Below are 25,267 nucleotides of genomic sequence, written 5' to 3' on the forward strand. Positions count from 1 at the left end.
TTCAATTATTAGAATACATATCCATGGCCCCAAAATAACAAAACTGTGTTGTCCTTGCATTGGTTGCCATTAACATCATAATATGGATATTCATCAACGTAGATTGTGGTGCAGTTATAGGACTTTTCCACCCTTAATCAGAGATCTCGTATTCAAGCTCTGGGTATGGAGAAAATCTTGTTGGAGGTGTCACCCCCAAATGTGTCTTGTAGTGCGGAACCCAAATTTAGTCAGAACTACATACGACGTCGAAAACCACGTGAAAAAAAATGGATATTGAATCTGCAATGTTTTGTGATTTTATTTCTTTTTGTTTTGTTCATCTACTAATATTTGAGTGTTTGACTTCAAAGTATTTGTTAATTAGAAGAAAAGAGACATAAAGAAGAAATTTGGTGACATTATTGCTTATTTTTATTATTATTATTTTAGTTTTGATCAAAAGAATTTATTTTTAAAAAAAAACAATATCAAAAGTTAATGGTGTTAAATTTAAGTCAGGTATAAGGACTAAAATTACTCAATTTATTTAATTAAAGGTTAGGTATACTTAGTCTAATAATACAAGGACCAAAATCACAATAAGCTAATAATACAGGGACTAAAACTATCATTTCCCCTATTTCTTACTCTTTTTTTGGTTAAAAGAGGAGATATTATATCATAATATTATGTATCAATACAAACAAACGTGGCTGCATTATGGCTAGCATACGAGATATCAGGCCATATAACTTGGTTACATTTTAAATTACATTGAGGCTTATAGGCTTGCGGAGCATAACTTTTTACTTTTGTTGCTTCTAGTATCTTCCAAACAAACCACGGTGGAACTCTCCATCCTCAAAAAGCTTGTCCAATTTCGTCTTCTGGCCTTCTTTAGCTAGCAGGTCCGCCGCTTTATTCTTTCCTAGAGGCTCATGTCTGATTGGGGGGTTCCCCATTTTATGGATCAAATTCTTGCATTCATTTAAAATATTTGTGTGAGTATCTCTTTCGTTTTGAAGAAATTAATTACCTCGAGTGAGTCAGTTGCTATCTCCAAGTGTTGAACCTGTAATTTTTCAGTTAGAAGAAGTCCATATAATAGAGATGATAGTTCAGCATTTGTTAACGAGTTTACATTAATTTTTACACTATAACCAGCTATTAAATTCTCATCCGAGTCACGCAAAACATCACTGCTCCCCCTATTTTTGTGTTGTGGTTAAAAGACCCATCTATATTTAATTTATATCATAGTTCGGTGGATCCCAACAAACAACATCCTTATTTTCTGTATTACATTTTCTACTCGTGTCCTTCCCAGTTAAGTGTATAAATTTTATGGTTCTCTCGTAGGGATTGGTCATTGGGATATTGTCTTTAGTATTGTTATGATAATTGTGGTTTCTAGATAGCCATATATTCCAAATATAGAAGGTAAGGCAAGGCTCCAGTCTAATTTGTTGTTTATAATTCTTTTTTTAATCTTATGACAACTATTAAGCCAATCAACATCGTTTGAATCTGCTATCCCCCTGATTTCATTCAACATATCTAAATTGTCCCAGTATTGATGGACGTTATTGCAATGTAAAAAGATGTGTGTAATGGTTTTGAGCCTACTACACATAACACAAAGAGGTTCAATATTAATACCTACAGAATTAAGGTAATGACAGGTAGGTAGACGATTATGATCACAGAGCCACATGAAATATTTGATTTTGTTAGGACAATTGCTCCAAATCCAGTTGTAATCCTTAGTGTTATGTACGGTCATACTATGATTATTCATGGCATGTTTATAAGCAGAACTTGTAGAGAAAAAACCATGAGGTGTTAGGGACCATGTGAGGGTATAAACTGGATTAAGGTTTCTGGGTATATAAATGGCTTTGATATAATTTTCCACCTCCTTTGGTATCAATAGTTCACTCATTTTGTTTTAGTTCCAAGATCCATCAACAATAGTATCACTAACTGTCATAGCCACTCATCTATTGTACGAGGCCCGTTAATAATGTGGTGCAAAGGCCTACTATTGGGTATCCATCTATCTGTCCATAGTTTGATATTTTTTCCATTACCTAGATCCCAAATAGTACATTCTTTACAAAATTTTCAACCTAGCATAATATTTTTCCAAGTACTGCTAGTGGTTATTAAATGTTTGTCTATGGTGTTAAGATTAGTATTTCTAGTATATTTATTAATAAGGAGGGCAGCCCATAAAGTTGTGGGATTTTTATATATTCTTCAGGCTAGTTTTGAGAGCAAGGCATCATTTTTTAACTTGCACTTTTGAATTCCTAAACCTCCTTCCCCCTTAGGTCTAGTAACTATATCCCAGTTTAGTAGGTGTAATTTCCTTTTAGAGTCGGTAGTACCCGATATGAAATTCCATTGCAAACCACTATAAGAAAAATGTTGATTACCTGGGGATTTTCCTAGGGATAATACAGTAAATCCGCAGGTAATTTGATTACCTGCGAATTTTCTTGCAAAATGAAATCTGATGGAAAAACCTTCGTAAGTAACTCTTACCTGCGGATTTATACAATCCCTAAGTAATTTACTTGGGGAATTTAAATCTGCAGCTGTGTTACTTGCAGATTTATCTGCATAACTAATGAAAATTCTTGCGAATTTTTTGCTAAAATTTCTTATAAAAACGAAATTTCTTGCAGATTTTCGTAGAAATATTTCGCAAGTGATTCCTCATGAAGATCCCCAAGTAAATCCATAGGAGTTTGGAGATGAAATTTTTTGAAACAAAAGGAAATTTCTTGCGGATATATATGAAAGTATTGCTCAAGATAATTCCAATGAAAAGAAACCCGCAAAAAACACAATTCACGTCACTTCATTCAACAAAAAAACAGAATTCATAATTCATAATTCCTATGAAAATAAACCTGCAAGATCAATAGTATATGATTCTTAAACATACAAAAACAAAATACAACTCAAATTTGAATCCTAAATAGTACCATCAACTATCTCAATCCCCATTTGAATATGATGCGTTATAATGGACAGAACCACTGTCATTCACGTTATCATGGGCAGAACCACTATAATTCACGCTATCAGAGTCATCACCACTTTCATTCTCATAAGCTTGATTGTCTTCTTGAGATGATTGTTCATTTGAAGATGATGCATTGTATACATGCTTCGTCAATAAGTCTAATTCCCTCCTCATCCTCTTATTTTTGTGACGCTCTTTTTGCAGTTGAGCATATAAGTCAACATTGGAAGCATTTACCTTTGGAAGCATTTACCTGAGCTTTAATTATCTTATCAATTTCTCTCGATAAAGCTGATGTTGATTGTTTAGACGATGACTTTACAGATCGACCCAGGGATCCAAGACCTTTAACTTTTCCTTTTTTCTTTCCACCAACAGATTGCACCCAGATATCCATTTCTGTTAATTGAGAAGGTTGACCAGCTAAATTAGTTTCTCCTTCCGTAGCTGATGCACTTTGAGAAGCTAATAATTCTTGTTTCTTTCTTTCAAAAGTATTATGCATCAAAACAAGTTATTTGAGACAATATTTAAAGGCAAATCTCTAGCTCTCACTATTAACTGGCAACCATCAAAAGCAATATACTTGTCAACATTGATATTAACAAATAAAATATGATTACATAATGCATATACTAGCATGACATTTTTTGTAGAGTACTGCCAACCTCTTATTCTTTGTACTTGGAAGTAAAAGTGTCGAGATGTTCTTCACTTATGATTGCTTTCACTTGGAAGACAACTACATCTACCACTAGTATCAAATAATTATAGTAGAACGGGGTCACAGGGAAGACAATTCTAGTTTTCCAAACAGTTGGAAAATAAGGCAATTTTTCTCATAATTATTGGTTCAAAGAACTTTAAGATTATCAGCAAGATCATTTCATTTCTAGGCCACCTGCTGCGCACACCTTCCTTATTTAATCGGGTACTTGCTACCTCCCACCAGTTTAAGTACCGAAGAAATCACCTAGCACTTTGTCTCTGCTGGAATTTTCACCCTGATTTTCCATGGTTTTCATTCACCGCTAGGCCACAATACTAATTGGCTACAACAAGATCATTCCATCTTCTTACCAAGATATTTAACATAATTTAAATAAAATATTTAATCTACAAAAGAATAGAGCGAACGAATACTTACATAAGCAGTTTCAGCTTTCTCATTTATACATCTGAACAGAGAGTATATACAGCTAGCCCAAATATATTAATATCCTACCTACTGAAATAATCTCCAAAGCATTCTAATATGAGAACACACACAACATACATATGATGTATTAACTGAAGCAAAGGTCTAAAAAGAATGAAATCGTAAGCTAATTCTCATAGATGTGTCAACCGAGTACTTTTGACCTTTCGCATTCTACTCATGGTCCAACAGACAACTTGGTTAGGAAACGGAATATAATCACGAAATGACTTGGGTTGAATTAACTGAATTTCGGGTTGTTCCATCAAGTAAAGAAAACGGAATGAGGAACACGATCCAACATCAAGCAATCACATCACTAACAATTGGAATATAATCACAAAATGGCTCAACAAAACTTGATTAAAACAGAAAGAACGAAGCATTTTCATCACTCTAAGCAAGAGCACCCACATTTAAGGTATCCTGCAGACGCTTGGATACCTCAACCATCCCAGAAAACAGAAGTCCAAACTGCTCCACTGGTTGTTTTAAGCCAGAATAAAATCAAGACTTACCAGATTTTAGTGAATCAGTTCCACATGATCTCTGCGGGGACCTTTTTCAGAAATCAAATTACAAGAACAAAAACTGAAAGGTGCAAAGCAAGCATGATTTTCCACTCTCTTTCGTACAATTCAGAATAACTGCTGAATTGAGCAAGGGGAAATATTGATGAACATGTAAAGAAAAGATGACAACAAGCTGTACTAAGTTTCAAGATTATGAATATATTCGTACTTCTAATTTTAGCTCTCTGTCAAATTGTACTCGACTCTATTACTCATTTGCAGTTATCCTTAAGTGGTTAACATATAATTCATGTGTTGATTCCTCTCTAATAAAGTATGAACTATGAACAATAATAGACCAAATAAAGTATGAACTATGAACAATAATAGACCAAATAAAGTATGAACTATGAATATATTCGTACTTCTAAGTTAAAGTATATAAGGCAAAAGTTGAAGGAGCTTAAGCCACACTTAAAATTACTAAACAATAATAATTACAGAGGAGCCATAGAGAAGACCCAACTCATCAGACACTATTTAAACGTAGTACAGTCCAGCAGCCACAAGTGACCAAATTAAAGGAGCAGCCACAAGTGACCAGATTAAAAGAGCAGTTGAGTTAAAGTAATAGTCGAGATGCTAGAACAAACATCATTTGTAGGATATTAAAATTCAATAATCTATAGAGAAGAAACATAATAAGGACATGCACTCATCTTCTCCAATATTGGTGGCAAGTTTACCCACCAACCAGCACCTATATGTATGGGTGTGGGCTGTAGCAATCTATTTGACGATTACCTGAAGTGTGCACAGTTGATCCAAACACCGCTATCATAAACAAAAAACTAACAACATAACAAGCACCTAAGATGAAATACAGCTAATGAAAAAGAAAAAAGAGTTAAACTTAACACCGCAACAATCATATGCCAAGTATTTAAGCGACATATTTGATTTGCAAGAAAATTTCACTCGATTTTCATCCAAACTAAATTAGTAAACAAATATTTACAGATTAACTTCACAAAGATTGAAATTTGTAGATTAACCTCAATTTTTGGGTAGATTGGCAAGCAAATCTTCCGATTATAGTCCTTTACTTCGGAAAAATCTGCTTGAAGAGAAGCATGAGGTCTGCTTGGAGAGTTTTGAGATGAGCTTGGACTTGGAACTTGGAACTACACCGATTGGAGCTTTGGAAAATCAGATCGTTTCCACCATTGCTTCTGCATGTAAGTTTTGGAGAGAAGATTTAGTGGGTTTTGGAGAGAAGCTTCAGTGTAAAGTGAGTTAGAGAGAAGGAAAATGAGTATAATGGGTCTTACAATCACTTTCCAATTCCTAAAATTTTAATTGAGTTTTTAATTGGTCTATTATCCAAAAAAATAAAAATATAAGTGTAAAAAAATCTAATCATCTAAAAGATATACTCCGTAAAACTTACTAATTATTTTTGGAATTAGTAATTTAGGAATGTCTAGGTAAATTATTTCTCATTCCTAAATTTTGGTCTAATAATTCCTAAATTCCCAATTATTTCTCAAGGTAATAAAATGTCTAGGTAAATCCCCATAAATAATTTTTTAGACAATCTAGAATTTTCCTATAGATTAAAAGGATTTTTTTTAAAAAAAAAATTGGTCCATGTACCTAGGGATTTAGCTAGAGATATTATTCCCGCGGATATATTTCCCTAGGTAATTTTGCAGGAACTAATTTAGTGCAAAATGGTATCAACTTTAGCTGCGAAATTTGTTGGGAATATAAGTTTCACAGGTAATATATTCTAATATTGAGGAATTTAAATTTTTTGCAAGAAAATTTGTAAGTATTACCTGCGAAAATTTTCTCCAGGTAATATCCCCATGTAATTTACACTTTTCTAGTAGTGAACGATCTACTTGTTTGGGGATGTTATTAGGTAATTTTATATATTGCATAACATGAGTTGGAATGTTATTTAGGGAAGATTTGACTAGAGTTGTGCATCCCGCATTATTCAAGAATCTGGTATTTCATCCTGCAAGTTTTGTTTGCAGGTTATCCAAGATGAATTGGTAGTCCCTTTTCAAAGGTATTTTATGGAAGATTGGAAAGCCAAGATATTTTCCAAAGGATTCGCTCAACTTTATATTCATAAGATTCGATATATCATCCTTAATTTTTTGGGAGCAGTTATTAGAGAAAATAATTTTTGATTTAAGTTTATTGATATTTTTGCCAGACAACTCACAAAAGTTCCCAAGGGTGTCTTTGATAACTTTACAGTCATTCAATGTTGCTTTAGACATTAGGACTAAGTCATCGACAAAAAATAGATGAGAGAGAGAGGGACCATCGGTCGAGATTTTTATGGGATTCTAATTTTTTGCATCGATGACTTGACTAATATTATGAGATAGAACTTCCATGCATAGTATAAAGATATATGTTGACATAGGATCTCCTTGTCTAAGTCCCCTTGACGGTTTAAAGAACTCGGTTCTTGACCCATTTACAAGGATAACGACATTACTTGTGAATATGCAGGACATTATAAGGTTTATAATATTAAGAGGAAACTTAAAATAGTGAAGAATGTATCTTATGAAAGACCATTCTAATTTGTCGAAAGCCTTTTCAAGATCAATTTTCATGATGAGGTTATCAAGCTTTCCTTTCATTTTCTTGAAGTGATTAATGATTTCTTGTACGATGATAGCATTATCAATAGCTTGTCTATTTTTTAGGAAGCTCGTCTGATGGGGCCCTATCAATTTTTCCATTATCGGTCTTAGTCTTCTAGAGATTATTTTGGTTATGATTTTGTAAGAAGTGTTGTAGAGGCTGATAGGAAGAAAGTTTTTTAAAGTTGTAGCATTTTTACATTTTGGAATCAAGCATACATGTGTGCAGTTTATCTTCAGGAACACGTTCTTGCTTGAAGATCTTTTTACAGAATGAGATCATCGAGGCCCCTACAATATTTCAGTAATTTTGATAAAAGAAGGGGTGAAGTCCATCTGGTCCCGGAGCTTTGAAGGGTTGAAAAGATCTCACAACATCAAGGATTTCCTCCTCTATTGGTTCTTTTCCTAAGTATTGACTATCATTCAGAGAAAGACTAATTTTTCCATAAATCAGTGGGTGGTTGCTAGATTTTATATGACTATAATTAAATATATTTTTAAAATAGTCAGTAGTGTGCTGAATAATGAGGTTTTGTTCATATATCCGGGAGTCATCATCTAGTTGTAATGATAAAATCTTATTTCTCCTTCTACAATTTAAAGTGAATGTGTGAAAGAATTTTGTATTAGCATCGCCCTCATTTAACCAATTTATTCTAGATTTTAGTTTCCAAAACTCCTCTTTCATTTTCAGAATAGTATTATATTCTTGTATAAGATTTTGTTCGAGGTTTATTAGGAACTGACTTTCAGGATAATTTTCAGATTTTTGTATACCTTGTAGTCTCCTTATGAGCTTATTCTTCTTATAGAAGATATTCCAAATAGTGAAATCTCTTTCAAGCTTGTTAATGGACGTAGGGAGATTAGGATTATTATTCCAAACATTTTGAATAATATTAACAAGTTCAGGGTGAGAAGACCACATAGATTCGAATTTAAAAATGCGTTCCTTTTTAAAGTTGACATTTTTTAGGAGACTAAGTAATAACGGACAATGGTCTGAGTGAGTTCTAGGGAAATGGAGAACTTGGGTGTCCGAAAAACTCATGAACCATTCATTATTAGCAAAAAAATGGTCCAGTCTTTCAAAAATGAGGGCATTTCTATTTTTAAACCTTGTATTTAGCCAAGTATATTTACTACCTTTGAAACCCATGTCTATAAATTCACAATAATTTATAACATTCCAGAAGTCTCTCGTGCGAGGGTTACTTAAAGCATTCCCGCATTTTTTTTTTCTGAGTTATATAAAAGTTCGTTAAAATCCCCACCTATAAGCCACCATCCGCCAAAGTTATTTTTGATAGTTTGGAGATTTTGCCATAATATTTTACGCATATTTCGATATGTACTAGCATAAATACAACTAAATAACCAGGAGATATTTGTAACACTTACCTTGATCATGGAATGGATTTCTTGTTCAGTTGTAGCAATTTCATCCAGTTCTAGCACGTTATCATCCCACAGCACAACGAGACCTCTTGAGTTTCCTACGGCTGGAACCTCGATCATTTTGTTAAAATGAAAGTCATCAAGTAAAACTTGGTGATTCACCATTTTTTGTTTCCATCAAGGCTACTAATGGTGGCTTATGCCGATCCAACAACAATCTAAAGTTCCTTCTAAATTCAGGTCCATTTCCTCCCCTACAATTTCATATTATTAAATTCATGGATACGTTCAGTTGGGGTGGTGTTATCATCGAAATGTTCCTCATGGATTCTAACAACGATTCCTTGTTTCTCATTGTTGATTTCATTATCAACACATAACTCCCTATCTATGAGATGTAAGGGCTTCTGATATCTATTAAGCTTTTTAATGGATTTGATGGACAAATAGGGATGTATTTCTTTTCGAATTTTTCCTTGAATATTATTGCTTTTATCTCTTCTAACACAACTATTTCTCTTCTTATCTCTCACATTAGTTCTAGAGTTTTTTCTACTTTCTGGGTGTTCATATTCATCGGTATCAACGATACTAGTTTTATATGGGGTTCCCATGCTCTTCATCGACCTCAACTGGCTCATAATTGGGTAGAAAGGTTCGTTCCCCTAGGTATTCCCTGCGTCTGCCAACAATTGCTTAAAGGTTCTATGTATCGGATGCTCTGGAAGATTTGTGAATAAGCTAGGACAATCATTTGGTGAGGTGTTTCTATCTTCGGATTCTTTTATTGGAGCTTCTAGTGTTCCTGAGATATTGGAACTAGGAATAAAGGAACTATTGGCTCTAGTATCAATGAGGTCTTTAAAGTCAAAGCTATTTTGAAGGGGTAAGATATCAGTTTTAGTGGGTGAGATGACTGATGTATTGATAGAGTTAATTGAAGATATTTGGCTTTGGATTGTGGGGTTCTACCTTTGTCCAACGGAGCATTGTAGTCTAATACTTTTTCTGTCAGTGAAGGGTCATTCTCCTGGTGATGTGGATGAAAATTGTCCCCTAACAATGGTCTAATAGAGTTAGGTTTTATTAGTGTGGGGGGTATATTGGTCTTCTTAGGTGAGGCTAGAATAGGGGCCAAAGTAGTTGTAGTAGGGGGTGTTGTTCGTCTTGTATTCCCAAGATACTTAGAACAAAACTTTGAAGAACTTGGTAAGGCACAATAAAGTTTAAGAACATTTTCACAACTAGAAAATTAAAACTAGTACAGAAACTAGAATTAGAAACAAATTAGATAAAATATACGAAATATTTGTTTTTTCTTAAAGAAGAATTGTTGTCAATCTGTGTTTAAAGAATCTTACTGATTTCAACAAACTTTGCTGAAACACGAAGTTACCAAAGTTTAATGAACCAGTGAAGAACAGAAGAACATAAATTAATTCACAAATCTAAAATCTGTAACACATACCAGAATCTGGAAAAACAGAAAGAAGATCAAGCCCACTGAATGCACAGTGTCCCCTTAAGGAAATTATTCCCCTCTAATATCCGAGGTTTGATTTGGAATATGTCCTCCCAGGATAGAATGATCTCAATCACTAGTGTATTGATACCCAAAACGCTGGTGTCAGCGAGCCACTCAACGGCAGTAAAGTACACTTAGAATACTAGATTTAGTAGTAGAAGAAGTCCAAAAAAAAAAAATTCTTTTAAAATGAGAGGAAATCCCTCAATTTATAGAAAACATAGGGTAGTGTGAAAAGGTTCTTATTGTGCCTTACCGGAAAGGTCACAAACCTTTGAAAAGTCACAATCTTTCGGAAAGGTCACCACCTTTCATAAAAGTGACAACTTTTCATGAAAGTCACAACTTTTGATAAAAGTCGCAACTTTTGATAAAAGTCACAACTCTTCATAATAGTCGCAACTTTTCATCAAAGTCACAACTCTTCATAAAAGTCGCAACTCTTCATTTTCCATTCACACCTTTTAATACCCAACAATCCCCCGCATGAATGGGGAATGACTCCAAGACAAAGAAACGGACAAGTATGTGTACTTTACAAGCAAGAATTAATTGCATCTGGATAAGTAGGTTTCCCCTTGGACTTTCCGTAGTGAACATATGTCGGATATACTCGGTCAATCGGTAGATGTGATATCTTTGAACCGTCGAGCTTTGGTGTATACCTAGACAACCATATGTCACACAATTAACCTTTTACCCTTTATGGTTCTTACGGTTGTGTTCGTTTCAGCCATGAACACCTCCTGGTTTCATGAGTGTATAGAGAATAGGCTTTTGACAATAATTCTCTTTGAAGCGGCTTACACTTCACACCCACATAGGTGATTTCTAACCGTGTTATCGCGTAGATACACTATTTGGTCAAATCTGCCAAACTTAGCAAATCATTAAAAACATTAAGCTTTAGTAACTCATTAACAAGCCTTAATGTTGTATCCTTGTTCCTGAGCATTGTCTTCATCATGAGAATGGATTGAGTTTGTTGACAATGCCGAACCGTCAGTCACAACTTTGTTTTTCTCCTTGAATCTAGCTCTTGGGATCTCCATTCTGCTAGATAGAGTTACCGCCATGATGACTTGTCCTAAGCTGTAAACCCATTCCCTTAGATGATCTTTAAACTTTCTCTCTAGTTAGGCCTTTTTGTAAGTGGATCCGACACATTATCCTTTGACTTTACATAGTCAATTGTGACCACTAGAGAGTAGTTTTCTAACGGTATTATGTCTATGTCTTATATGACGAGACATTCCGTTATACATCATGCTCCATACCTTACCTATTGCATCTTGACTATCAAAGTGTATGCATACTGATGCCAAAGGTTTGGGCCAAAAAGAATATCTATCAAGAAATTCTGGAGTCTTTCAACTTGTTCATCGACCTTATGTAGAGCACCTAGCTCAGAGATCATTGTAGAGCTAGCAATACATGTCTTTTTGGAAAATTTCCAAGAGACTGCTCCTCCACCAAGAGTAAATACATATCCACTCGTGGATTTTACTCTATTTGATCCCAGTGATCCAATTTACATCACTATATCCTTTCAATATTGTATGATATTTGTATAATGCAAGACATAGTTTTGAGTATGTTTTAAATACCCCAAAACTCTTTTCATTTTCATCCAATGAGTTTAATTGGGATTATTTGTGAACCGACTCAGTTTATTAATAGCACAGGCTATATCTGATCGCGTACACTTTTTGATATACATCATACTTCCCAATACTCTAGTATAATCCAATTGTGAGTCATTTTCACCTTCATTCTTTTGAAGTGTAAAGCTCACATTATTGGAGTCTTGACAATATTAAAATCTAAATATTTGAACTAGTCAAGTACTTTTTCAATGTAATGAGACCGTGACAATGCTAAACATCTTGGAGTTCTAAGGATTTTTATACCTAAGATCGCATCAGCAACTCCAAGATTTTTCATTCCAAACTTGCTTTCTAGCATACGTTTAGTAGCATTTATGTCATTAGTGTCTCTATTGATGATTAACATATCACCAATTATACAAACAAACAATGACCTAGTGATTCTAATGTAAACACATTTATCACTTCCATCATTCTTAAATCCATTTACCAACATAGTTTGGTCAAATATCTTATGTCATTGTTTGGGCGCTTGTTTTAGTCCATAAAATAACTTAACAAGTTCGCACACTTTCTTTTCTTTACCAGGAACCACAAAACCCTCGGGTTGTTCCATGTAAATTTCTTCCTCTAATTCTCCATTTAAGAGAGTTGTTTTCACATTCATTTGATGAATTTGGAGGTCATATACCACAACTAACAAAATTAACATCCAAATGAATGTAATTCTAGTTACTGGCGAGTATGTGTCGAAAAGATCAAGACCTTGTTTTTTGTCTTGCTTTATATCTGTCAACAATTCCATCGACTCTCATTTTCCTTTTGAGGATTTTTGAACCCAAAAGTTTATTTCCTGGGGGAAGATCAATCAGCTTCCAATAGGATTGCTCAAGATTGAACCAATCTCACTATTAACACCATCTGTCCAAAAGGTTGAGTCTACAGAAGACACAAAAAATGTTACAAAATCATATTTGAAGAAAGTAGATGTCCTTTGACATTTATTACACCTCGGAATATCTTTATTAAGTACATTCTCCTTTTGTTCTTTCCAGGGTCGTTTAGACCTTTCACTAGACTACTCAAGTCTAATATAATAGTCCACTGTCTTAGGTCCTATTTTAATCGTTTTAGGAATAGGAACTTGGACTTTGGCTAGACACCCCCACACTTCGAAATATTTCAAGTTGAATTTCCTTCATTTCCATTTCTCATATGGAATAGATTGTGTCCTGGAAAAACAAAATTTTCCATTGCTTTCTTTGTGAAAAGGCAAAACTTTTTGTTGTTCCCTTTTGCATTAAGGATAGTTCCTCCACACAAGTTTTGTGGTAAACCAAAACTTATAAGTAATGCATTGATCATTTCCTTCAAAGTTCAATTTTTTTTTTCCATTAGATTGAGGTGAATAGGGCAGCAGTTTGATGGATAATTCTACTTTTCAAACATATTTCTGCAAAATGAGATTTATACTCTCCATCCCTATTACTTCTTATCTTTTTCCCAACTGATTTTCAACTTCAATATTATATTGTCTAGACGTTTCTATTGCTTCATCCTTACCATTCAGCAAATAGACATAGTCATTTCTAATGCAATTGTCAATGAAAGTTACGAAATACTTTTTTCCACCATGAGATGGTGTTGACTTCATATCACAAATGTCAGTGTAAATCAATTCTAAGGGATTAGAATTCCTTTCAACAGATTTATAAGAATGCTCAGCATACTTAGATTTCCCACAAACTTGACATTTTTTTTATTTATTGCACTCAAAGTTAGACAAAACTTCTAAGTTGATCAATTTTTCTTACAAGGTTTTGTAATTGACATGTCCCAAGTGTTCATGTCACAAACAGTTTAACTCAAGCAAGTAAGAACAAATAAAAATATTGAGTTTGAAAAGCTCTTCGCGAGGTAGCTTTTTCTCACAGATATTTGTTCCTATTTCTTACAATTTTGTATGACACAAACATTGTTTAGAGTCATCACCTTGTCAAATGTCCTTTTCAGCAGGACCTTTCCATAACTTTCAATTTGATTGTTATAGAACTACCCGTGAACAAAGTTTCATCAGGTCCAATAAAGGCAATATAATCCAAATGTTTCTTTTACAAAGCATAATGAATAATTATTCACCAATATTCATGTCTATGCAAATACTTTTATTATAATAGACATATTTTCATGAAACATCACAACATTTTAAGTGACACTTTTTCATAAAAGAACACTTTTATTTTGAACAAGTATATATATAGTTTGGTAGTTTCATACTAGTCACATCATACTAGTAATAGAGAAACTCAACAACTACAATACCGAATATACTCCAAGAATTTTGTGGGTCTAACATAATACAAAAGTATCATTGAATTTCATATCTTTTGCTCCAAAATTAAATTAGACACCAAGTCTAATTTTATCTTTATCATAAGCAAAGAACCCCCACATTTTAAATATGATCTCAAAAATATTTTTCAAGTATTTGAAAATAGTTTTTCCACATATTTTTCCAGACTATCAAAATGTCATTGGCACTATGAAACCTCTTTTGGAAATATTATTCTACAAAAGAATTATATTGCTTCAATTCTCTTTGATAATATTTACATAGTGTCAAAGTTCATTCATAGAGGCACAAAATCACAAACTCTAAGTCACTGGTATTTTTTCATCTATCACAAATAGACATACCACTTAGTATTTAGAATACTAACAATAAAGACAAAAAAAATTTGTACAATTTGTTTCTATATAATAGTGAGTTTATAGAAAGTCAAAAGTACAACATTGACTTATTATGTGAAGTTTTCATAATTTTTCAAACCAATTGCATAGTCTGATTTATCCAGAGTAATAAACTACAAAAGTTTTTAGCCTACAAAAATCAGATATAACCAAATTTCACATGGAGTACAAAACTACAAAAGCTTTTTTTTTTTTAAGTCTCTAAACAGAATTAAACATATTCTTTATCACATAGAAATGTTTTTTCTTTTCAAATAGTCTTCCAACTATAACATTTTGATATACTATTTTATCAAACAAAAATGTGCATCTCTCATTTTGCAAACTAAAAAATTTTAAAGGCAATACTATTTGCCACGAAAAATTCATTCCACAACAAATGTTTGCAGATCTTTTTCCAAAGATACACATGATAAAAAATTAAAATTGTTAACTCTTAGAAACTATTTTCCTCCTTAGATAAATAATAAGAAGGTTACCTAGTGTCAAATTATGGAGAAGTAATGCCTTAAACTTCTACTTCCATGATCGTTTTCTCTCAATCAGTAGAATACAAGAAATACCAACAGTATAATAATTTCCTTAAGATTGTTGTTCGTCTTGTATTCCCAAGATACTTAGAACAAAACTTTGAAGAACTTGGTAAGGCACAATAAAGTTCAAGAACATTTTCACAACTAGAAAATTAAAACTAGTACAGAAACTAGAATCAGAAACAAATTAGATAAAATATACGAAATATTTTTTTTTCTTAAAGAAGAATTGTTGTCAATCTGTGTTTAAAGAATCTTACTGATTTCAACAAACTTTGCAGAAACACGAAGTTACCAAAGTTTAATGAACCAGTGAAGAACAGAAGAACATAAATTAATTCACAAATCTAAAATCTGTAACACATACCAGAATCTGGAAAAACAGAAAGAAGATCAAGCCCACTGAATGCACAGTGTCCCCTTAAGGAAATTATTCCCCTCTAATATCCGAGGTTTGATTTGGAATATATCCTCCCAGGATAGAATGATCTCAATCACTAGTGTATTGATACCCAAAACGCTGGTGTCAGCGAGCCATTCAACGGCAGTAAAATACACTTAGAATACTAGATTTAGTAGTAGAAGAAGTCCAAAAAAAAAAAATCTTTTAAAATGAGAGGAAATCCCTCAATTTATAGAAAACATAGGGTAGTGTGAAAAGGTTCTTATTGTGCCTTACCGGAAAGGTCACAAACCTTTGAAAAGTCACAATCTTTCGGAAAGGTCACCACCTTTCATAAAAGTGACAACTTTTCATGAAAGTCACAACTTTTGATAAAAGTCGCAACTTTTGATAAAAGTCACAACTCTTCATAATAGTCGCAACTTTTCATCAAAGTCACAACTCTTCATAAAAGTCGCAACTCTTCATTTTCCATTCACACCTTTTAATACCCAACAGGGGGTAAATTATTTCACCTTTGTTAAGTCGGTCTGATTAACTATATTATTTTTTTCATTAATTTTTATGACGTCAGTATTGGAGATAGAAGATGTATGTTGGATCTTGTCCAAATTTTCCGGTGTGTATGATTCATTTTGGATTCTAAGGGTAATGGATCCCTTATTTTTATCATCCAAAGCTGAAATATAATTTTTTTTTCTGTATTTGTAAACTTGAGAATCAAGGTACTTACCTGTTTTGGCATGAAATAATTTAACGTTTATACCTGGGTCATCGTTCTTGTTACTCTGTGTTCGTCTTCTTATCTGTTGTCTCCGTTTAGTGAAGGTTACTGTTTGCCAAGGCACTTCATCCTCTCTAGTGCTCAATTGACTCATGCTTTTGTCTTCTTCTCTTTCCTTGTCCCTATTTGGTTGCTCTTGAGGTGACTGTTTACTTATACAATTATATACTGTGTGCCCAAGTACCCCACAACCAGTGCATAATATATATGCTCCTTCATATACAATGGGTTGTCTATGGTATCCTATATAAACGAACCTCTTGACCGGGATACCAATGGGGACTTCGACGCATATACCCACATATCGTCCTTGTAGAGTGGCTGGAGTGCATACATCTGTTTTAACCAATTTTTCAATTTTTTTACCTACTTTCGCTAATATTGAGCGGTCATAGAACTCAGTGGGTAGTTCTGGCAGTCTAATCCATATAGCAGAGTATGTTTCCATGGCTTTAGAGACAACGAAATTTGGGTGCCACCTTTTAAGTGATAGAAAATATCCGTTAAAAAACCAAGGACCATGTTGTAGTGTTCTTTGTAGAATTTAACAATGTAATAGTCATGTCCCAGGTCAATTAATACAATATCCTCTGAAACTCTCCACAAATTGGCTAGTTTACTTTTTAGATACTAGTCTCACGGCACATGTGTATCCTATCATATTGTATACAATATTGTAAAATAGAATTAATATTACTAAATTAAAGCTTTGTTGTAAATAATTATAATTAAAAGAATATAGGACAAGTGATTATAAATGATTAATACAGATTATCATAGAGTTACTTATTTTTGAGACCAAAATGACAAGATAGCATTGATACTTTTCAAAATACATTCAATTTTTAAATATGGGAGATAATGACATTTCTTTTGTAGAATTATTTTTTACTTCAGTCAATTTTATAAAAAAGTTTAAGCAACAATATAGAAATAAATATCAATATAATAAAGGTCACCAGAGGCATTCCTCTTGACGTTATGACCATAAATGATGGACACCATTTAAGTACAATTTTTCTGTTAAATATCCATATTTGAAATTTAATATGTGCATGACACTAATGACGATTACCATAAATATTTCAATATTTTATCTTTATAAGTGATATGTCTTTTAAAAAAATTATTACTCAACTAATATTTGAGTAAGACTATCATAGCGAGGTAGTTTTACAAAAAAAATGTACTTCTATAGTGAATGTCAACACTGTTATAAGTAGAATGTTATAGAGACAAAAAATATGACATCGAAAATTAGTTCTAAAGAAAATTATGAGATTATAGTGAAATGTTGTTATAACAAATTATAGTTAAATAGAAGTTTGAGTGTATGTCAAAATTTAGTTTGACAAATTCTTTGTTATATATATATATATATATATATTTCAGTAGCATGATTTAATTTTAATATATGAACAACATCACCTATTGTGAAAAATATTTCATTTCATTAAGTTTCTAACTTATCTTTACAAAATTGTAGTCTTCTCCTTTTTTCTGTCGCATGCATATCATATAGTTATTGTCTAATGAAAGTATCAAGTATCTTATAAAAATTGTATGGTGATAAAAAACATTAAAATTTTCAATAAAAAAAAAACATATGAACAAAGGTTTAAGTATTATTTATAGAATTTTTAATTTGATTCAAGATAATTTATCAACCACCATTTTCTTATCTATTTTTATATGGCTAGTAAGGAGCATATCTTGCGACATAACATTTTCTCAGATTAAAATGAACACAAAATATCACAGGAAATTCATGCATAAAAAAATTCATACACAATATAAATATAAAATATAAAAAATAAATTGAACAATTCATAGCCAATGAAGAAGGAAGACGAAAAATATATGTTCATGCTATATTTACTCTAGTGTTTCATGTTTTGAAATCCCAACACTTTACTTTCTCAGTTCATTTTTACTTACATTTCTATCAAAAAATAATATTTGTTATCATGGCTATATTATCATATTATAATTAAAAGTAAAAATCTATTTTTGAAATAGTGGACTGAACATCAAAACTAATAATTCAATGGACTACGTTGATGCCCGTTGTTTTAGCAAAATTAAGAAGAAATTCCATCATTTGAGGGTAAAAACATAAAAATAAAAAATAAAAAATTAAATAAGAAATATCTTACCTCAATCATGTGCACTTTTTTCGTATTTTTTTTTATTACTGTTGTCTCTCCTACAACTTGATCAATTAATTTATTTTTTAGAAAAAAATAATCCATGATATGTGTATTCGTCCATTTTCACTCATTATGTGAACACAAATTATTAAGTTCTCTCTCGAATGAAACACAAAAGAAATTAATTAAAGGATCAAAACAATAAAATGAAATGAAAATCCCCTTGCATTATTTTTAGAAGTTTTTTGTGTGAAGCAAAGTTCACAGTTTAATTGCACATTTCTCTATTTTCTTTTTCTCTTCTGGAATAGAAAATCAATACCTAAATTTCAATGATAAGAGCATCAATGAAACATATCAATGGATTATGGATGAATCATTTATAAAACTGTCAAGTGATCTCAAATAGTCATAGAAAAGAGATCCCCATGAATTGATAAGGAGTGAATAGTTGTGATTTATGACCGAAGAAAGATGAATGTTGAAATTGTTGTGACTATTCGTAGGAAATAAGTCTTTTTTTAATAAATAAAATATGTAGGTTAATTAAAAGTGTATTTATATTCTAAAATGATACAAATAATATTGAAGTATGTATGTGATGAAAATCGTAAGAGGAAAATACAAGTATGAATTGATGAATAAGTTGTTACAATTTATTCACCAACTCTTTCTTATGTAGTACCTCGAGTTTCACTGAATTTCGAACTTTATCAATTGCTGCAAATAACACTTGAGATTTTTTAAGAACAAGAAGAGTAGAAAACTTAAACAAGTGTAGTATAAAATGAGAGAAAACACGTCTATTTATAGCTAACAAATGGTGTCATGAATAGGTGCTAATTGTGCCTTATCAAAAAAGTCACAATCCTTCGAAAAAGGCACTACTCATCGGAAAAGTCACAATCCTTTGAAAAAGTTACAACTTATCAGAAAAGACATAATGTTTTGGAAAAGTTACAACTCTTTGAAAAAATCACAACCCTTCTGAAAAGTCACAACTCATCAGAAATGTCACAATCCATCACAACAGTTTCAACCCTTCAAAAAAGTCACAATTCATCGAAAAAGTCACAATTCTTTAATAATGTGAAAAAGTATCTATATTTAATATAATATAAGTAATTAATTAAATAAAAATAAATAATTGTGTATTTTTTAATTGGAGGTATTATAGTAATTCAACATTAATTTTGGGGAGATCATGCTTTTAATGTAATATAGATTGATGACTGATTCTTTTTCCAAAGATATTTTTGATGATGATTGAGTATGTCCAAGGTTGATAGATTCTTTTTTTCTCTTCATCTGTCAAACATATCATCTTGCTCTGTTTCTGCCAATTTATCCTGAAGGATTCTTTTTCCTTTGTTAATTGATGTGTTAGGATGATCAATAAGCATATCCACTTCAAGGTTTGGTCCTTTTAGGATTCCCTGTGCTTCAATCGGTGTGATAAGTTTTTCTTTGAAAGGGGCTTTCTCTTCCTCTCTAGTTTCTGTCACAGTATCCATAGTTGTATCAGCAACGATTCCATTGTCAGGTGGCGCATGTGGATTTAAATTTTCTTGGCAATAGTTCATATTTTGGTTATGATAGAATTTGGGTTTTCTAGTGAGAAGTTAGACCTTCTCTCTCTAGACTAGTTGACATAATACATTGCTTGCCCCTATTTCTTACTTACACGGTATTCTATTTTTTTTTAAATAATGTAAAAGCTTATTCTTTTTCTTTCTCCGTTAACTCTTTGGTAATAAAACATAAACAACTTAAAATTAATATCTCAAGTCTTGACATGATTAACAAAAAAGATACTAAATAAATAGAGCATAAAATTGTAGAACATGAAGAACTATATTTACAATTCCGTAATAAATATAGTTGGGAAGATGAATAGAATAAACAATTTAATTGGAGGAAAACATCATTATACTAATTTTTAAATAAACCAACAAATATTATAAATTATTTTACCAAAATTTTGAAGTATTTAATTTGACAATCCTTATATGAATTTGGAGCTTGTGTTCTTTACGGAGCCGGTTCATCCTCTCTCTTTTTTGAATTTTGATTGATTTATCATATGCTCATGTTCCTTTTAATATCGTGTATATTTTACTTATGTTTGATTGATCATTGTTAGGTGCAATTAAAAAAGGTTGAAAAATATTTTTGAATTTCAACTTTCTAACAATGATTATTTGTAATAAAATGTAACGACCTGCTTCTGTCGTTATAGAAAAGCTAATGGGGAAAAAATTTGGGCCAGAAAAAACTTTTTGGTAGTAACTTGAGAATTCCTAGCCTAGTCTAGATTTGAACGAAATCGAAGTCATATGAGTATAGAGAAATTTGGTAATGAGTGAGAGGTTTAATATACAATTTAATTAAATGAGTAGATAGCTAAGACATTAAGCAAAACGTACGACTTTACGAAATCGAATTCGGGCAAGTAGAACTCCCGAAACTGATCTCAACGTAAACGGGTAGTTTTTGAGCGTCATGGGTAGAAGGTGTGTTGTGAAATGGAGGTTTGAAACTCAACTTTCGACTCTCTGTTTCCATTCAAGCCGTCGGGGGGGATTTATTCCGCTAGGGCGGGATTTATTCTCCAGGGTGGGGCCACTGTGGCGGATTAGGTCCCGCTACGACTGGCCAGTCACGACTTAAGTCAGAATTAAACCCCAAAAATGTTATTATTCTGCAATTTTCGTTCTTGAGAGCTAAGAGACGAACCGGGGCAAGTTCTTGACAGTTTCCACCTATTCTATCACTAAAGGTAATGATTTTACTCCCCTAATCTGTTTTTCGACCCGTAGAACTTGGATTCTTGGTTAATTATTGTTGGGAAGAGAGGGTTTTTGGACTGAATTGGATGGTGGGAAAAAGCCATAGCTGCACCTTAGGATCATGGATTTGTTATAATCCAGGTAAATTAGACCTTAATTATTGATCCTTGGGTTATATTACTTGTTTGTAGACCTAGAACAAGCGAAAAGAATCCAGAAAGGGAAGAATCAAGTTTCTTAGGAGGATTCAAGCTTGGTTTCGAGGTAGGTGATGGTTTGATTTCATGTTTGTGTGACATATGTTAGTGGTTGCTTCATTGTAATGTATGTATGTAGATGAATGTTGCAAGAGTTCATTAACCTTCGTCAAGGAAGTATGCGTGTTAAGGAGTATTCTCTAAAGTTCACCCAACTCTCCAAGTATGCTCCATTTATGGTGGTGGACTCAAGGACTAAGATAAGTAGGTTTTTGTCGGGCGTGATAGAAAAAGAATGTCGTACGACAATGCTCCTCCATGATATGAATATCTCATGTCTTATGGTGTATGCTCAACAAATTGAGGAGGGGAAATTCAAGGAAGAATCTAGGGAGAAAAAGTGGTCTAGAAGATGATGATCCCTCTTATCCAAGGTACGATGGACAAGGTCGCCTTAGATATAGACAAAGGTTCCCCGGGAAAGGTTCCTCAAAAACTCCTAAGTTCAACCAAGAAAGGGTGTCTAACCCTAAGTCTCAAGGTGATGTTAGTGGGGTTCTTTTTCCAGGGTGTAGTAAGTGTGATAGAAGGCATGCGGGTGAATGCCTAGCGGGTTCTAACGTTTGTTTTGGTTGTGGTGAGTTGGGCCACAAGACAAGTCATTGCCCTAAAGTTGCTAGAAATGAAGGGGATAGTCGTCGTAGGTCTTAACCCTACCCTTCATCCGATCCAATTGGTTCGGGTGGGAGTGCTCCAAAGAAGAATATATCTTATGCTCTTCAAGCTAGAGGTGGACAAAAGTGTCCTCCAAATGTTGCTCCCGGTATGTGTTTTAAGCTTTATTTAGATTTTGGTGTTTCTTGTGTTCTATGACTTGATAGACTTGATATGATAGACTTTGATGTTGTCTTTAGTATGAATGGGTTGCATTATTGATATGTTTAGTGTTGGTAGAACCTGACTTAGTCATGATGAGTTTTGAGGTATGTTGATAAATTTGATGAATAGGGTCTTTTAGTAATGCCTAGATGTGTTGAATGAGTAGACTTCTTAAAAAGGATAGTAGTGTAACTCACCATGGTTTAGAATCATTTTTAGTGATGGATGTGAAATCTTAGTGATAACTTATTCCGACCTTAGAATTGAAAGAGATGATGCTTAGAAAGCCCCCCTAGGCTTACTTCCAAGGGGGGAGATGGTGTGCTTAGATAGCAAGGTCTATGAGTGTTCTTAATGTTCAGGATTTGGGTCTGGGAAAGTTTAGTCCCTGGTTTGTAAAGCCCTTATGAAATTTTAGACTGACAAGTTAAGAGATAGAAGAGCAAGGAAGTTGCTTCCATGAAAGTGTTAAGGAGTGATCTTTTAGTGAGGATTTTAGGTGAGGGTGCTACTTGGGAGGCCAAGGGCCAATAAGATGTCCCGATATCCCCATCCTTTTCCTTGTATTCCTCCTTTAGCATTGAGATGATGAGTTCCTCATAGTGTGTTCCTTATGCGTAGTCATGTGTGTTTTAGATGTTTCCATGATTTCCTTGTGTGGTGCATGTTCATGAAAACTTGTGTTTTGAAAGAAAATGAAGTTGTGTGATTAATTTTCCTCATGTTGAAGTGCATTGAGTAGAGTTGCCTATAGACTTCATGAGATGAATTGATGAACATGTCCTAGCTTGGAGTTGAGAGGTTCCTCCTTGGATGTATGTTATGAGTATAGATTGCATATACGCTCCATGAGATTGTGTTGAGCATGCTTTTAACTTGGGGATGGTAGTTCCTCCTTGAACATGAGTAGATGTAGAATTTCATGCATTTTGGATTGTTAGATGTAGTTCCTACGTCCTTGTTTTGCATTGAGTATGTTTAGCTTGGAATTGAAGTTTTCCTCTTTGGTTGTGTGCATTTAAAAGTGTTGCATGCATGGTGGGTTGCTAGTCTAGAGTCGTAACCTTAAGAAGTGCCTAGAAAGTTATTCGAGGAAGAATGGTTCCAAGAGGGAGATATTGTAACACCCCGTAGACTTGAGTGGGAAGTTTAACTTGATTTGGGAGTTCCAAGTGCCACACACGAGGCCACCCAAGCCCCGTGGATGGAACCACACCCCGTAGGTGGGTAGCGTGGGTGAGCTCCCCCTTGAATCTACCTAAGGCAGTGTCCAGTGGCAGGATCCACGCCTCGTGGATGGGGTCGTAGGTCCCATGTCTTGATTGACCACTTGCATACCCTTAACCACGCCCAACCAGTATGGGTCGTGGGTCCAACCACGCCCTGTGGTCGGGGTCTCATGGATGGGGGCAGTAGGTCGGTTAGTTGGGGACTAATGAGTCTTTTCGGTTTTAATTAAGGATTAAGTGGTGTCATTTTACCCTAGTTCATACCACATATATAAAGACTTTAGACCCTTAATTAAGTCATTCCAAATCATTATTTCTAAACCCCCAAAAGAAACCCAATTCTCTCTAAAAAATCCTCTTCCTGAATTAAGTCATTCCAAATCATTATTTCTAAACCCCCAAAAGAAACCCAATTCTCTCTAAAAATCCTCTCTTTAGAAGAAGAAGAAGAAGAAGAAGACGCAGAAGCAGAAGCAGCTAGGTCAAGTCAAGACTCCATTGTTTCAAGCTTGGTAAGGTGTGATGACTGATTCATTCATGGATTCCTTTCATCCATGACGCCTCCATGTTTTCCCCAATTTAGAAGAAGAATTCCCTAAGTCAAACTAGGGTTTCTTCTAATGTGATGGGTTATGATCCAATAGAGTGGATTATGATTGCTTATGATTGTTTATGATTGTTTATGATGGAATTACATGTTTTTAGTATTATTATACATGTATTCATGATTAACCTATGATCCTAGAGTGAATTTGATGTAGTTGGGTTTCATGCCATGAAAGGGGAAATTGAGGGCTTAGATGTGATCTTTTAAGATTGATGAATTACAATACAAATTACTTGAAATTGAAGTAAGTAGATATGAATTGCTTAAGAGTAAAGCTTATAGACATGAATTGACTAAGATCAAGTATGTATGATGAATTATGAATTGTAAGGCTTGGGATTGAGATTTTCTTGAGACTAAGGTATGAATGATTATTGTTAGGGCTTAGAATAAAGCTTATATGATTGAATTATGACTAGTAGGGATTGAGAGTAAAGCTACAAGATGAATGTTGATTTGTATATGGTATTGTTGTGGAAGGTTTACCCACACTGACCTATATTATGAATGTATGAGATTATGCATGTCCTTATAGAATCTAAATAAATGCTTTAGAAACATTTTGAGAGTGAAGTGTTAATGACTATGATGTTTTGTTGTTGTGTTGATTGAAAGGCTATTCTCATGAAAACATAATGAACATGATGTGAAAGGTTTTCTCACATAGAGTGATTCTAGGTTGAAAGGCTTGCTCACCTAAAATGAATCTAAGTCAAAGGACTATAAAATGACATGAGGTTAGAGGTGATTCCCCAAGACCATCATATGAGTAGGATGTGAGGTGAGTTCCCATATTCCTAAGTAAGTATGAGATGATAAATAAGAGGTGATTACCCATGTCATGTGAAGAGGAGTTTGAGGCGACTACCCTTAGTCTATAACTCCTGAAACAAGGCAATATGTGATTACTCATTAGCCTTTATTGATGATCGTGGAGGCGAATACCTATGATCCTTCTAAAATGATGTGGAGGTGAATACCTATATCATATAATGATGGTCATGAAGGTGAATA

The 25,267-nt window shown here is 33.5% G+C and overlaps 1 pseudogene; it reads right to left on the reverse strand.

Annotated features, from left to right (window-relative positions):
* Positions 1-2,846: 2,846 nt before the first annotated feature.
* Positions 2,847-3,538, reverse strand: LOC125832856 (uncharacterized; annotated as a pseudogene).
* Positions 3,539-25,267: the final 21,729 nt, after the last annotated feature.

Source organism: Solanum verrucosum, unplaced genomic scaffold, assembly GCF_900185275.1.
Source record: "Solanum verrucosum unplaced genomic scaffold, falcon-dt-bn FXZP01000174.1, whole genome shotgun sequence".
Classification (NCBI taxonomy): Eukaryota; Viridiplantae; Streptophyta; class Magnoliopsida; order Solanales; family Solanaceae; genus Solanum; species Solanum verrucosum.